Here is a 16,848-nt window from a genome sequence, read left to right on the forward strand (position 1 = left end):
TCTATGACCCTCTCAAAGGGTAAGCTCCTCCACTTTGTGCCAGTGCTGTCTCTCATTTTATGTGGCTTCTAAATGCCTCATTCTCTCCAATTCCAGTTCAAGACGTTTGGCCTCCAGTTCCTATTGACACTGCTGCTCCTCAGCCTCCAGTTGTTTGGCCTCAAGTTCATATTGATGCTGATTCTCCTCAGCCTCCAGTTCATATCAGTGCTGCTTTTCCCTTTCTTCAGCCTCCAGATTTCGCATTCTGTCCTCAGGCTCAGTCTAACTCCAGATGGCTTCACAGGTTCCACAATGAAAAGGTGGACTTTACTGTCTCGGCAGGGTGTCCATCCCCATACCAAACTGGATATCCTCTGAACAGCTGGTCTGAGCTGAAGCTGCAACTAAGACTGAAATCATTGCTTCCTTAGTCAGGTTGGCATGCAACAGTCCATTGGTTTCACATGGCCAAGTGGTTGTCAGCTTAATAGTCTTCTGCTGACGTCTTTGCCTCCTGTCCCTGACTAACTAGAAATAAATAAAACTGTGGTGGACTGAGATTCTGTATGCTTAATTTGTGGCTGTTGAGAGTGCACACACTAATCACAGCTACCCACAGGCTACTGAAGCCCAATTAAAAATCTGCACTGCTGCCAGCAAATAATGAGACCCCCAGACAATACCCCACCAGACTGCCAACGATAATGTGCCATTCCCCACTATCCTGGGTTAGTAACTAAGGAGCTTCAATCCTTACTAACTGAAATGCGAGACTGTCACTTAAACAGGAGTAATATTTCACAATTTCCCCTAAGAACACAACAGGAACACTTTCTATAACCTGGGACTGGACTGTATACTTTTATCCACCCCATATGCAACTCCTTATTGCACACTTCAGAGCAATGCATCCCAGTTTAAGACCTCTGATACACACTCACTTGAATTTAATCTCACACATCCAAACACTTCTGGGAAAGCCTGACACAGGATTTTCAGCTGTGTTCCTTCCCTAAAATAATACGGTAACACTACCACCAGACAGCCTACATGCCCTTTTAAAGGTGTTCAATTATGAAAATTAGATATTAAAACAATAGTAGCAAATGACCTAAAGCAGCCAGGCTTTTGGAGTGGCCCAGGAAGTTATCAAAGCAAGTACAAGCACCCTCAATCACTAAAGAAAAGCACTGTAACCAGCCACAATGCAAGTTAAATAAACTATTTAATAATGAGCAAAATGATTAAAAATATAAAATAGTAATTTCCAATAACAGTCCTCAGTCACTGGGAAAAAAATCCATACTGAAGAACAGGAATCCAACATTTAGAAAAAAACTGATTAGTCAGATAGGAAAATTATAACTAAAGAACACTGTCCTTGATCTAAACTAAATTATTACAACAGAGCAAAGGCAGGCTTACAGTACTTGGGGAGTCCTTTTTGGGTATCCATTGCACAGTGCAACTGTAAACAAGTGACAACTGTAAACAAGTGACAACTGTAACTGGCAATTGTAACTGACAACTTGCAAGTATAACTGGATATTAACGGACAACTGCCTTCAACTTTCTTCAGCAGGCTCTTTTATAGAGTAGCTTAACTGTCAACTGTTCCAATTCTAATTTTCTTTTCATATTTTGAAAATCAACCGACAGCAGTTTATCAAAGTTCCTTCCTGTCTTTCAGCCTCTGACAGCATTACATAGCAAATGCCAACATTCTGGTGACATCTGCAGACCAGCTGATTCTGAAAGTCTGCATTTAGAATTTTCACACATGTTCAGTTAGAAATGTAAAGGAACACTGTTCAAGTCTTTAAATCATTCTGTACAAATTATAAATCAACATACAAGAACTTGGTTACAATATCACAGCTAGTCATGCTTGCATGTAATACACAGGTTAATCTGAAATGGTGTACAAAAGCTTCAGCCAGACATGCTAGCACAGATGGTGTTGAATTTCTTCACATGGTGTTTGACCTTCTATATTAACAGCTGGATTACTACAAATGGAGCTCGTTAAAACTGTCATACTCTATAAAGTTTAAACTGGCTAGCTGGAATGATAGTATTGTTTTATGAACTTGTATCTAACAAATCAGATGCTGGTATAAGAACATACCCAGGATGATGATGAAGCTGCCAGGGGTTGAGGAAGAATTAACCATCCAGCAGTGACTATTCTTTTCAGTAGAAAGGTGAGGAAATCACCAGTTTATGTGAAACTGCTGGTACAGCCTCTCCCTAATCCCCCACATACCTATAAGCACACAGATGCAAACAATTCCACTACATTAAACATGTAAGTAGATGTCATCATTTTGTACCTTGCTTTCCTAAAGTATCAGTATTCAAAAAATTAATGATGTCCTGCCATTTCTGCCCTAACTCACCCAACATCTTGATCATATCTGATCTGCTGTGACCTCACTTGAGTTTAATGCTTCAGTGACATCAATTTTCCTTAATGCTGTTCTTTTTTCTTTTAGCACAGACTCATCACCTTTCCTCACAGGCTGTATATAATTCATACAGCTTCTGTGCAGTTTTTCTTTATTCAGAACCTGTTGGAAGTACTCTGCCTTTGATGTCTATGGACATATGAGCAGATTGTTGCTTGCATCCTTTAAAGAATGATGTCTTATAATTATCTTCTTTACCTTTTTTGTTTTTGCCTTGCAACCTGATAGAGATTTTGTGCCATCTGCCAAGTCAGTTTTCAGAAGTGGTACTATTGTAACTGCTCTCTTATCCTCTGTTAGCCAACCAGCGTTCATTCTTAGCCTTTTCCAGATTTTCTAGCTCCCACTTTTCCTGCACTTTTTTTGATAATTTCCTGGACTTCTGCATTCCACCACCAGATTTCCTTATCTACCTTACTTCTATACCTGTCTTTGGCACATATCTATCCAATGGTCCTCACACAATGTTGAGATGCTACTATTCTTCAATTCAAGTCTTCAATCTAATCTCTTTTAATCTTAGAGCTTTCACTGATGACTACATGCAGCCAATTGTGGCCAATAGTGATTTATGCTACAGTCAACTGTTTCATGGGGAAGACTTTGCGATTCCCGATGTTACTTCAATGTTCTTTTTCCTACTAGGAGAAAATCTACCAGAGTTGCGTGATGGCCACTCTTGTATGATTGTCTCTCTTTATAAACCATGTGGTGGCCACCATCAAGCCATTTGCCAGACAAATCCAGAATGGCTTCTTTATTCCTGTTGCCCCACCCATATGGATTAAAGTAGCTCCTATATCTTGTTCCGTATGTCCAAATATGAATATTCAGATCCCCGTTATCAATACCAATTCATGTTGTCCTGCTTTATCTAGCATGCCCTGCAACTGCTGCCTGAATGCACTATTTTTCTCACTATCACAACCCTGCTATAGGACATATACTGGACTTATGAATAATGTCCTTTGTTTTTACTGCAATTTCACATTATGAATATTGTACTATTTTTTCACTGGAGTTTGTGTTTGTCATAGGATATTATGAATACTGTCCTGTTTTTACAATGGAGTTTGCATGAGTCCATCACTAATTCTGATGTCATCCCTTATGGTCTTTAGGAGACTCTCCTGCATAGTTTCCTCACCATTTCTAGTCTACCTTCCTCCTCAGTAGCAGACTCTAGATCCAAAGCCAAGTAGCTTTACTGCACTGCTCTTCTTCCTTGTCTCATGGATAAACAGGATGCCCAGTCTCCTCCTTACCACCATGACATCCACTTCCAAGCTGCATACAGTCAGTGAACCTATTTTCAGAGTAGTAATCCTTACTTCATGATTGTCAGGTTAATTTGTTTTACTTTCAGCTTTCACTCAACAGATTTATAAAGTCTAGGAAATCAAAAATGATGAAGTCATTGTTTGTTAGTTACATTAGACCCAAACTTGAATATGGACTAACAATATGGAGACCCTATAAGAAAAACAAGCATGGGTAAACTAGAAAGAGTACAGCGGAAATATGCCAAGAGCATCCATGGATGTGAAAATTTAAGTTACTATGAAAGACTAAAATATCTGAACTTATACAATGTCTCTTACAGATATCTAAGAGGAGATCTTATTCAGGTATATAGGGCCATTAGAGACAACTGTCTTTGTGAATGTTTGGGGTTATCAAAAAGTACTAGAAATCATACAACCTAAGTAAAAGAGTCTATAGAAATGAAAAGTGTACTAATTGGTTCTCTGACAGGAGTAGCTGAGGCATGGAACAGACTACCAAATCACATTACAGCAAACACTAGTTTAGATATTTTTAAGAACAGCCTGGGCGCTTATGATGGGTACAAGTGTTTTTGCATATTGGCAAATTAGAAGGGCATTAATGCCTGTGCTTGAAATATTTGTATGTATGTATCCCAAGTACATCAAGGCTAGACAACTGGACATCGGTCATCCAATAGTTTATTTACCCAGGGTTCTAGGTTTTATGACATGTGCACACTGGCCAATGGAGGCACACAGACCACTTCCACTGTTAGCATGGGTCCCTGGAGTAGGTCAGTGTAGGCCATGTCTTCAACCCACATACCACTATTAAATACCCATCTTTAATAACATTAGTCAATATTGACCAAATCATCTAGAGTGAACTTATACACTGCCTTTTCACAGCATGTAGTGGAGGATGATGTTTACCACAGTTGTTGCCTAAAGCAGTTGATCTACAAAACGTTCCCCTCTAGGAATGGTGTAGAGTTTTTGCTGCTGCCCAATACTCCCTCCAATTTTAGGCGAGTTTCAGGTGAAAATGCCCAGCATGTTTTTGGGACGTGGGAGGAACCTCACAGAGCTATGGGAAGGAAATGCAAACTCCATATAGGTATTGCCTAGAGGTCAGGATCAGACCCTGTACCCTGTGGTTGGAAGGAGGAAGAGATCTTAATTATGCCAACCATTTATGAAACTTCATGACTTTTAGTAAATATTAGTAAGGATTTTGATAAGCTCTTTAAGCTACTTATCCTAGCTGATTTTTTATTTCAATCTATACATTTAAATCCAAATATCACTTTGGATAATACAATTTAATAAAATGCTTGATATGACGGATTAGTCTTGCATCAAAGGTGATTTTGACAGATTCCTTCCACATTTAAGACCATGTCAAAAAGCATTTAAATCTTCCTTTAGGATACAGTCTTCTGGATAACTAGATTTTATATACTGTTCAATACAAGGTCAAGGTAAAACCTCAAGAATTTATAAACTTCTCAAATTGTCTACAAAATGCCCTGACCTCTTATAAAGCATCATCCAGCTCTTAAATTGATTATAAATTTAAATTTTTGTAACACTTACTTGATTTCTTCCTATTGGCCTATTCAGGATCCATTGGCTAACAGATGGTTAGAAATACCTTTGTTAATTCAAATGAACTTAAAATTCATCCCACTAAAGAAGTTATATTTTACCCAATTTGTGATTCTCAACCATTCATATTTAACTCCTTGTAAGAAAGCAAAATTCTTCCTGGACCAGTCTCCTAACTGCTCTGTGTATAATGCCAATAAGGCAGATCTCTTTCATATCTTTTGGGAATATATATATATATATATATATATATATATATATATATATCCAAAGAAAAATGGCTCTAAAAATACAAATAAAACCAAGAGAGTACCCAAATAAGAGCTGGAGTGGATGAACGTAAAACCACATAGTTTATTCACAAGTTGCACAGAATCACAAAGTCACAGAACTCTTTTTGATTCTGTGTAACTTGTGAATAAACTACGTGGTTTTACATTCATCCACTCCAGCTCTTATTTGGGTACTCGCTTGGTTTTGTTTTATATATATATATATATATATATATATATTTTTTTTTTTTTTTTTTAATCATCTGTAGTCCTTGTTATAGGATAAGATTTATAAAGCTGGGTATACCGATTTATTAACTTAGTTTGGTTTATTGCATATTCCTCCTAAGAAACTAAATCCTACTGATATATTTTTCTGGCTATTTTTATGCTTTTGAAATTATACATCACTAAGAACTGGCTGGATCTTAAAGCTTTAAACTGGTCAAGTTTTGTAAGTCTTGCTTTAGAACATGCTAAGTGTTTCAGACTCTTACCTAAGCTGACAACAAAAAAAATATTTTATAACTTACACATAAATCATTCACTAATAGTTACATCAGTTGTGTTTTGCTTCTTGTTTTCAATCAGCTTTTAGGCTCATGTTATAAATCTAATTGTATTTTTATTTTTGTTTTAATAAATGTTGATTCATTTTGGCATTGCTAGAGGGATTTTGCAATTAAAAACAACCACCAATGGGAGAAAGTATAAAAATAACAATCTTTAACGGTTGAGCTCTTTTGACCAATGAGGTCTTCTTCAGAACAAACAAATTAAACTGACTGCTTAAATACTCATCCCTGAATCACATGTCTAATAAACCACTTTGTTTAAACAGACCTTTTAAAATACAATTCAAAATTAAATAAAGCAACAGATAATTGACAAAATGCATATATGAACATCATTATGCAGTGGATAATGCTATAGGACACCATTCCTTTGAATGTAAAGATTTTGAGAAATTTTGTTTCATGTAATAGATAATGCTCCTTGTGATTTTAATGATAGTGAAGGAGAGTTAGAATTCAAGGAGCTAAGATGGCAGATTTTATTTAATGCTCACAACACACCAGGACTTAGTGTGAATTACAGAGTAGTTCATAATAGAAATAATAAAAAAAAAATGTAGAGAGTCAATATTAGTTTGTGACAATTTTATAAAACAGCTTTAATTTTGAATTGCATTTTAAAAGTTCTGTTTATTTAAACAAAGTGGTTTATTAGTCATGTGATTCAGGTGTGTATTTAAGTAATCAGTTTAATTTCATTTGATTATTCTGAAAAAGACCTTATAGATCAAAAGCACTCAACCATTAAAGATTTATAGCATTTTTATACTTTCTCTGATTGGTAGTTGTTTTTAGTTATAGTAACATTGTTTATTGACAACCTTGAGAACCCTGTCCGTTGTTGGTCACATATAGTGTGGTTCTGATTTTGACTATTTTAGTGTTAGTATTCAAGTTGTTAAACAATTAGGGCCACCATATTTGTGTAAATAATTGAAGTTAAACATTTATGTAGTATCCTTGTCTACTAAAAATGACATCTAATTTAATATTTTATTTCCCCTGATCCTTTCACTACACAGTTAATCCCTGTCTTTTCAGACTAATTCTGTCCCTTGAAGGTAAAAAGGTACATGCTTTGCAAAGGTGATTCTCAAACTACTAGAGACTTTAAGCAATATACATAGTATTTCCTTACTACTGCATTAGAAAAGACAGCTCCCTATTGAAATGTTGGCACTCAAAATTCCAAGTGCCAAAAAAAAAAGAAAAAGAAAAAAACGACTGAAAACCAGAAGAGTGAATCTAGATAATCACTCTTCTTAAAATTTCCTCCCCAGCAATCTCCATGCAAGGGCAAGCACCCCCCCCCCGATCTTATAAATATTAACTCAGAGATTCACATACCTTAGAGAAAAGGAAATCGTTTGAGAAACTGCATCTCAGATTTGGAATATACAAGTCTGATCTTTTGGCTATTCAAGTGTCCACATTTCGGGACTTGTTCTAGCAGTACGACATTTCGAATGGTTACCAGAAAAGACAAGTCTATTTTTAATTTAAATAACACATTTCTCTTGCTTCTCTCATTAAACTTAAAACTGTTTCTTACAGATCTAGGAACTGCAGAGTTTCAGAGTTGAATAAATCCAAGGGACAGTAGAGTGGTAAAAATACAACTACTGTTGAGACCAATGATCTCCCTCCCCAAATTTTATACTAGTTTAATAACAGAGTACATCAAGCAGTTTTACTGGTGTAGGAGCTCCATTATTTAGTGTAATATAATCAGAGGTATAGAGAAAGAGGAAAGGTGAAGCCTGAACTGATTAACAAAGCAAAAATTAAAAAAAAAAAAATTTGCCAGTGCACAGAGCAAGCCATAAATTGGAACTTAGCAGAATGTCAAAGAATCAATAAGAATTAAAAATATTAACAGAAAACTGAGAGACTTCTCATCTGTAATGGTTTGTTGCTCCCTGAGACAGTTTCATTCATCCAAGAACAGAGACAGACAATTACCTTTCACCTGTAACCAAATACATAACAAATATAAGAAAAGCTTGAAGAAAAAGAAACTTCATAGACTAGAAAAACATAGCTGTCCCAAAAACTCAACTTCCTTAAACACCGATTACCTAAATATCACCCATCCGAAAAATAAATGCAAGTAGGTAATAAACAGCAACAAAAAGTGCTTTTTAGCAAGAGCTCTCTGTGTTGGGGCCTAAGCCTTCTACATCTGTTAACTTTATATATACAAATTCCATGGTTGTACAAAGTCAGGAAAAAATATCCTAGCAAGACAAAAACACTACTGAATCTCTTCAAACAGCACTGGCAGTGTATTCTCCTGAAAATTAGCAAGAAAAACAAATATGTGCGCGCACACAAAATAACAGAAATAATCAACCAAAGCATTTAATAAAACAGTCAACCACATCACATTCAGTACAGTGCAAAGTCAATATTCCACACATTTAATAGTTCCTTACCTTAAAAAATAATATTCTTGATATTAGTCATCTTTAATTTATTCAGTACTTTGAGGCATAGACATGGAGCAGGTGTAATTAATTTTACTTCGGAATTTGAGAGACTAAGTAGGTGCAAATAAAATGTTTAATATTCTTAAACAAAAACAAACAAAAAAACAGTGGCATCCTGCATAATCACTTGAAGGTCTGACTAGAAGCAAACTATTGAGTACTATAGGTGCATCATAACCCAAGGCAGGAAATCAAGAGCTTTAAGGACTGGGAAACCACACAAAAGCAATAAAATAAATTAAAAATTGGACAGGACAAAAAAGAAAGCATAAACAAAATATTAACATAAGCTGTTAATTGTGCAGTGCACTAGTTTGTGACCAGATATTTTCTTGTATATGCTGGGCAGAATGTGGTGGTGTTCTTCAAACCTAAAAGCATTGAACTAAGGGAAGCCTGATGTTAGTCAAAAAGTGACAAAGCTACTATAAAGCAGAAACCAATTGCAAAAAACAGAGAAAAATTAAGGTCAAAACATGGTGGTTCCCAAAATAGATGGTATTCAAAATGAAGGATAAACATAAGACACTCATGACCTGAAAAAAATAGCAAGACATGGACAAACAGCACCTAAAACAAAATAAATCAGTGAAATCAGAAACTGCAAAGGCCTAGAATAATGAAGGAATGGTAAATTCAGTTAAGAAAAGGGATACACAAGTCCAGATTCAGACAAGGATGCTTCACTGAAGTATGTGTCTTTCATAGAAAGTAGTCAGATTTATGGTTTGCCAAGACATCATTTAGAATACAGAAAGAATAGAAAATATCAACAATTCATTGGAATCTCAGCTGCAGACTGAAGATGAAGCACCTCAGTGACCAGAGGCAGGAATTAGTACAAAAGGCTGAATATGAAGCAAAAATAAATGGTTAAGATATACTCTGGCAGTTGTGAATGTACATCACAGTGCATTCTGCCAATGTGCTGAATCTGCATCATCAAAAATAATTAGCCCAACAAGATAAACATCACCAATATAAAACAGACAGCTAATACTTTGAATTTACTTAGTCATTTTTTAACAATGTAAATATACTGGTCCATGAATCTTCAGTCACAACCTGGGGCCTCAAACACAAGGGTGAATATGAGTACAACACACCACAAACAAACAAACAGGACATCAAAAATACATTTAGCAAAAATCCAAAAATCAAAGCTACAGTAATCACAAAAAGAAAATGGTCTCCTTTTGCAACTGATCAAAAACAGAAAAAACAAAGAATAGTGTAATGTGCGAGGCTGGGGTTAGGGCTGGATTTGCACACATGAGTAAGGATGGGCACAGGAGCAAAGCTCCATCTCCCCAAGCTTGTCTACTGTGCCTTCACTGTCCAGGTTTAGGTTTCCATTCCACACAGAAGCACTAGATATCTACTTTTTAGCTTTATTCACATTCTTCTATAATACATTACCCCTAACATTTTATGTCCAATGGCTGCATCACCTATGATTCTAGATCTGTGTCTCTTCAGACTTCCCTTCCCATCAACCACACAGCATAGCAATTTGAAACTGTTAATTTGCTCTACTATGTTCCCTTCAATGTCAGTTTGATCTGGTTTTACTCATGTACTACCACGACCACTGTCTTGTCTGTGCTTAATTTCATCTGCCTTAAGTTCTGCATTCCATTCCTATATCATTTCATCCAGTGTCCCTTCAGTTCTTCATTCCTGTATCCTACCATTAGCTAAAATTCTTGTTCAGTCTCTATGTTGTCTGTATTCAGCAGTTTTGTTGAAATCCTCTCCAACTTGTTTGCTAATGTAGTCCATCACCAGTATGAACAGGAGTGGGCTTAGAGCTGAAACTACTTGTGTCACTGAGTCCTTGTACACACCCTTTACTAATTCTACCACCTTTTATATTACCCAACTTCCTGCTCTTGTTTTTGCCTTGTACATTGCACTACTGCAGCTGCTCGAATGGTTAACACTGCCACCTTCCATGCAGTTCAGTAGTCTGTCCATTTAAGGTCCATCTGGAGTCTCTAGTTATGTTCCACTCAATAAGGTCACAAAGAGGCAGTCTAGCCATCCTTAATGAATTGCTACCTTTCTTGCATCTGATGCTTGGCGGTCTCAGCTTGAAATACTGATAACCAAAAAGAACAAACGGATAAGCTGACAGGCTCCCTCAAGATATTATTGTTTTACTTCAAATGCACTAACAGTAGAAAAGACCTTATTTAAAAAAATAATGCCTTTAGAATTTTAAACTTGCAATCTGTTCAGTTCCTTTTAATTTTAGAATTGCTGCATATATCTATTTTCCTGCCTATTATATACTGCTTCAGAACTACTTTTCTAATCTTCCTGCCCAAACGCTGCAAATGGATACACTGTACAAGGTATACTTTGCTAAATAATTAAACTTTTTCTTTGTACTTTGTAAATTTTAAGATGCAGAAAATTAATTTTTAGCTCAGTGTCTTATATTACAACCCTTACGACTAACAAATGAAAATCTTTAACATATCCACATGCCCTCATCCACAGAAATACTGATCAGAGCTGCAGAAAATGTATTTATTATTCATGCATGATATAATAGTTGATTAATCTTTACGTATATTAATGAACAGTTGTACTTACATTTTCATTAGCTATACAGATCTTTTTCCAGGCCATAGTTTGCCAAAGAAATAAAAATCCAATGATGTCACCATCCTGTTAATACAAGTTGTAGTCCTTTGTGCTAAATGATTCAAAATAGCCTATTTCATTTCAAGTTCACCACCCACAAAGTGGGTTGATACATTACAGTTCACCCACTTAATTAACAAGACTACTGCTTCATTCCTCCTCAGACAGCTCAGCTTCAATCTCTGCTTATTCTTAATTTGCTCCAATTATCTGCCAATTCTCTAGGCCATCTCTTGTGTTGCACTTTTTTTCCATCAGCTTCTTTTGGAACAAAGGGAATGGTTTTCCTCCCTTCAATCGTTGCTTGTGGATGGGATGTGCAGCTGTAATCCACCCTCCATGGTTATTCAACCATAGTTGGTTAAATATCTGAAATAAGCAATGGTGCAGCAGTTTGTGTCGTCTCATAGCAAGAGGTTTGCCGGCTCCTCCCACATTACAAAGTCATGTGTCTGGAGTGTTTCTCCCAGGGCTTCCACTGAAAATTGTCTCATTCCAAGTCGGATTTTCCCAGTTAAAAAAACGTTAAACAAATAAATCTCATTGATGTGATTGGCCAGTTACACGAGATGAACTTTAAATATGGTTGATGCAATATTTTTAGTGAGGAAATAATTCTATGTTGTGCAAGTTATAAACAAAGGTATAGCATCTAAGCCCAAGGAAGTCATTGCTTCACTGTATTTGGCATTCATCAGACCCATCATTGAGTAAATGCCCCCTTTGGTGTGTACCTATCCAGGCATATCAAATTGGAGCGTCCACAAAAGTTCCTCACTAGAGCAACACAGGGCTAAAGTAAAATGCCCTATGCAGACTGCCTCAAGGCTCTATCACTGTATTGTCTCCTACAGGCTTTTGAGGAGAGATCTATACATGACTTCGAGGGCATTGAGACCCCACTCTGATGGACTCCTGCATATTCCCAAAACAAACATTAGAATTACCAATGCCAAGGACTTGAACCTTGCCCAGGATATAAATAGGACCTGTTGGAGAGACATGCTTGTATCCCAGAGATTACCCATTCTCTGGAACAGGCTACCATCCATGTGAGGCTGTGTTCCACTAACCCAATTAAAGTGCAACTTGGACAATTGCATGGAGAACAGGAAATTCATTCCTGGTTTGGCACTTCTCTAATGGACACAGGCAATTTGTAAATGGTTCATCTCCCAGGCCCTAGCTTGCAAATGCTTCCTCTCCCAAGCCCCTGCTTACATTTAAAGGTATCAGAACTTGTCAGATTTGGGATGCATGGTTGGGCTTAAAAAGGCCCTTGTGCTTGTTCACCTAGTAAACACCTATGAACCTACAAAATATTTTCTACACATTCTCTGGAATCTCTGACTCCGAGTCCCTTTTCCCTCTTCAAAATGTTCTTTAACATTTCCTTTTGTTGATATCTTTGCATCTTTTACAACTACTGGTCTTGGCTACTTTCTTAAACAAGACTCCTTCATACCTTATAAACATGTAATTGCTAACATTGGTCTTCTTGAAGTTTATGCAGTCTGTTCCCCTCAGCTTTTCAGGTACTGATGTAAACTTTGTTTTTCTGTCATTACTACCTGCTAAATGAACCATTTTTGGAAATGTGCCTCTTGAGGGGCCTTCATCATGATCAGTTAGTCTCTACTTACTTTTCATTTCTGCCTTCTACAGCTTGAGCAATACATCAGAATTATTATTCAGTGCTTCCTTTACTGTTTCCAGTCTCTCCATCGGATTCTTATGAACTATTACCTGCACTACAACACCTGTTGCAGGAACCTGACAGGAAAGGTCATTACAAAAGTGGAACGCTTCATATAGTGAAGGAACAAGGAGCTTGAGAATGTAGGGTATTTAGGGGTAAAAAGAAATTGTGTGAGGACAGGTAAAGGAGGAGCTATGGTAGCCACTGCAGAAAGGAGACTATTAAGGTAGTGAAGGGAAAGTTTAGTCCTTCACTGCTAGAAGCAAGCCAAAGTTAGTATGAAGTTTGGCATGTAGCCATGTGGGAAGCAAAAAAAAAAATCCAGACAGAGGAAGGAAGCAATGCTGGGTACATAAAGCTGTCATGATCATTTCAGTTTGAAAACCCTGTAAATGACACACACTTCATGTTTTCAAAATCATGGGTAAAAGAAAAACCCTTCATGGCTGACGACTTTAATTCTATATACTGCACTCACAGTACAGCAATTAAATGTAAAAAATTGTGCAGTGTTCATTTGTGGGGATCAGGGTCAGGCAGAGTGGATTAAATGAGATAGTATTTGTCAAATAATAGATCTCCCCGTATTTATTCATTGCCAGAAAGATGTGCAGCAGTTCTGCAATGCTGAAGATTAACATCATTTGCATTGCAATCTGTTACACTATATTTACTTTGGTAACATGTGTGTAGAATACCCTGACAGCAGAAGAAAGCACTAGTTGATTACGATTCTCAGAAGAGGTCTTTTAACATGACAGCAGCCATAAAGGAACCCGAGGCAAGGGAATCGCCAAAGAAAAATATGCTGGCTGCATGCGCTTCCAATGAATAACACATACGTTTAAGCTTGATGGCAGAGAAAATTGGATGCAGGAGATGAAGGCTCATTGTTTTGCCATTAGAACACAGTTTTTGTGGGCTGCCTTCCTATCTTCAGCAGAGAAGAGCTAGCCATCTGTGTTCCTGTTAATGTGATTTAGCAGCTGGGAAACATAAGGCATGCCAAATGCAGCTATGAATATTACCTTCATCATAGTAACACTTTAAATGAACTGGGAGCTAAACCCCTCTACCGGAATGTATCTAAATCTGTTACTGTGTATATTTCTTATCACTCACCAAATCCATAAAATTTAGAGAATTAAATCCTATTGTTGGACTGGGATTAATAAGGTTTTGCTGCAAGCAATGGTAAGTTGGCAAAAGACAAGAGTAACATTTCACACTCTGCATTCAAAGCTGCTTTATGGCAGGAACAGCGAAGAAATGTTGCCATTTCAAAACATGTCTGCTACATTTAACATAATGAACACTACTGCAATAAGTCTGGTGACTATTTTAATTTATATTTAAAGTAACCATTTTCTATTCATCTGTATAGCAACATTAATCCTTCACAGTTTAAAACTAATAATGCTCCCTAAAGACCTCAGTAAACCTTTTATGTTTCATCAATCTGTTTATAATTAGTATATTCCCTTGGCTGGCAAGATAAAAGCTGAAGACATTTTCATATTGTGACCAAAACCATAACTTAAGACCTACAGTTTAGAAACTGGACAGTGTAGGTTGAACATTATAGATGCTTCTTTGTCCATCCACAAGTGATGTCTTCTTTTTGAGCAAGGGCAAAAAATATTCCCCTTTATATTAGGTAAGGTTGTACAGGACCAAAGCCCATTGCATGGTTGGTGTGATGGACTTGCACCCCATGAAAATGCTAGACTGAAATTTTACCACAATCTAAAGACAAAATTCAAAATCCTGATGCTCATTTTATAGTATTCTTGTAAAGAGAATTATAGAGGAATTCCAAGGCAAACTATCTACACTTGGTGGCAAGGTGTAAGAAATAAAAAGGCTGGGGGGTAGTCATGCTTACCATTCAATACATTTATACTGTCTGCTCTGAGGGATGATAAAGACAGCATACAGTTCTTAAACAGAATTTTTTAGCTAGCTTCCGTGGGTCTCAGAATGTTTAGAGTTTAGAAAACGTTACACGAACGTTAAAACTGATAGAAAAAGTAGACTGATTTTTCATTACTAAAGCATAACCTTTTTTCTGTGATGTAACAGATGACGTGTGATGAGCAATTTACAAGTGTATAATTAAACTAATGATATTTGCCTACACAGGTTATCTTGAGAATTCATTACAAGTATGTAGAGACATTAGAATGATCTAATTCATAATACTTAGAAACAGGTCTGTCATACGCTTATTACAGTCTGCAGCAAAGAGGGAGAATAGATTGCATCAACATAGTGCTTCTTTTAATTTGTTTCAACTGGCAGTTTACTTTTACATACAGAATACAACTATGGCTACACTGTCTAGAACCCGTGTCTGAGATAACCTTACTGGTAGATCTATTACGCATGTCATTTCATAAACACAAGATTATTCAAAACTAAAAGGTCTAAAACAATGACAGGTCTAAAGCAGCAATACTTCCAAGGTCAAGACAAATGCAAAAGCATTTTTCAGGGGGCTAAGCACCCCCTGCACAGCCCAAAACATGTACATGTCATCACGTCCCCAAATATAATCTACACTATCTGAGGTCATACAAATTTAGAGAAACAAAAGAAAGTAGAAAAATATAAAACTTACCACCTTCTCCTCACATGGACAAAATCTGCTTTATATCCACTGCAAATATACTGAAATGCTCACAACAGGAAAAAGACAACCTTCTTGCTTTCACATTTCAATACTCAACAAATTAACATATGACAATGTGTGTGTTCCACATGGGGAACAAATTTAATCTAGATCGATAATCACTACACTATAATGTTACAATTGTATGCACAAAAAGTACATTTCCAGTTTACAGTTCATTTGTAATATAGATTTCCTTGCACTTAAACATAACATTGATATACACATTCAGTCTGATGCCTACAATATTAGAATTCGTTCCTAACATTCCAGTTAAAAGTAGCTGAAGAATTAATTATAACAAAACTATTAACTAATTATCAAATTGGAAGAAAACTTCCTATAGATAAGCAATTAGCAACTTCATTGACTTTTAAGGAAAATAGACAAATATAAAACACGTTTAAAAAAATATCCACAGTTTAAATTTCAGAAGCTATCTTATCACATTTCTTTGCTTTTTCTATTGTATATAAATTATAATGTTATATGAATAAATGCATTTATCTGCAAAATTTGAGGGTAGTATAGGTGGTGGATGGCAGAGGCCATCAGACATGTGATTCGGTCTTTCATCTGCAAACTGTACGACGTGAAGACAGATGGTGTTCTCTTTCATACTATGAATCCTGTTATAAGCAGAACTGCTGTTAAACTAGCCACCAAGGATTTTGCCCACCGTAGAAGTGTATACCAACTGCCACCTTTCAGGGGCATACACAGAAACATTTTTACATGTGTAATACTGACACACAATACACAGAAAGCACTTTTACAGTTCTGTCCTAAGTCTTTAATTCCTCTAGTAAGAGTGTAGCCTGGCTTGCAATCCTGAACACAGTGTGCTTCTGTGGTAAAAAGGTTCATAGTTAAATACTAGGCTATCAGTCTGTAGACTTATCAGCCTAGCCAGTGATAAGAGGTCAAATCAAAATCTGTACCTTATATCTGTGAGGTTAAATTGATAACCATTATACTAATCCTTCAACTAAGATGTTTGCTGTTGGTATCTGTGTCCATGGAAGTAACAAGACAAATAAAACCTTCTATATATAATCTCTCAGGGTGTGACAAAGAACTTATTAGGTTGCCTTTTGTGAAACATTTGATACTGTTAATGTGTGATTCATACAGTCACATGTCAAGAATTTTAACTATTAGTGA

Source organism: Protopterus annectens, chromosome 16.part0 (assembly GCF_019279795.1).
Source record: "Protopterus annectens isolate FY-2018-M chromosome 16.part0, PAN1.0, whole genome shotgun sequence".
Taxonomy (NCBI): domain Eukaryota; kingdom Metazoa; phylum Chordata; order Ceratodontiformes; family Protopteridae; genus Protopterus; species Protopterus annectens.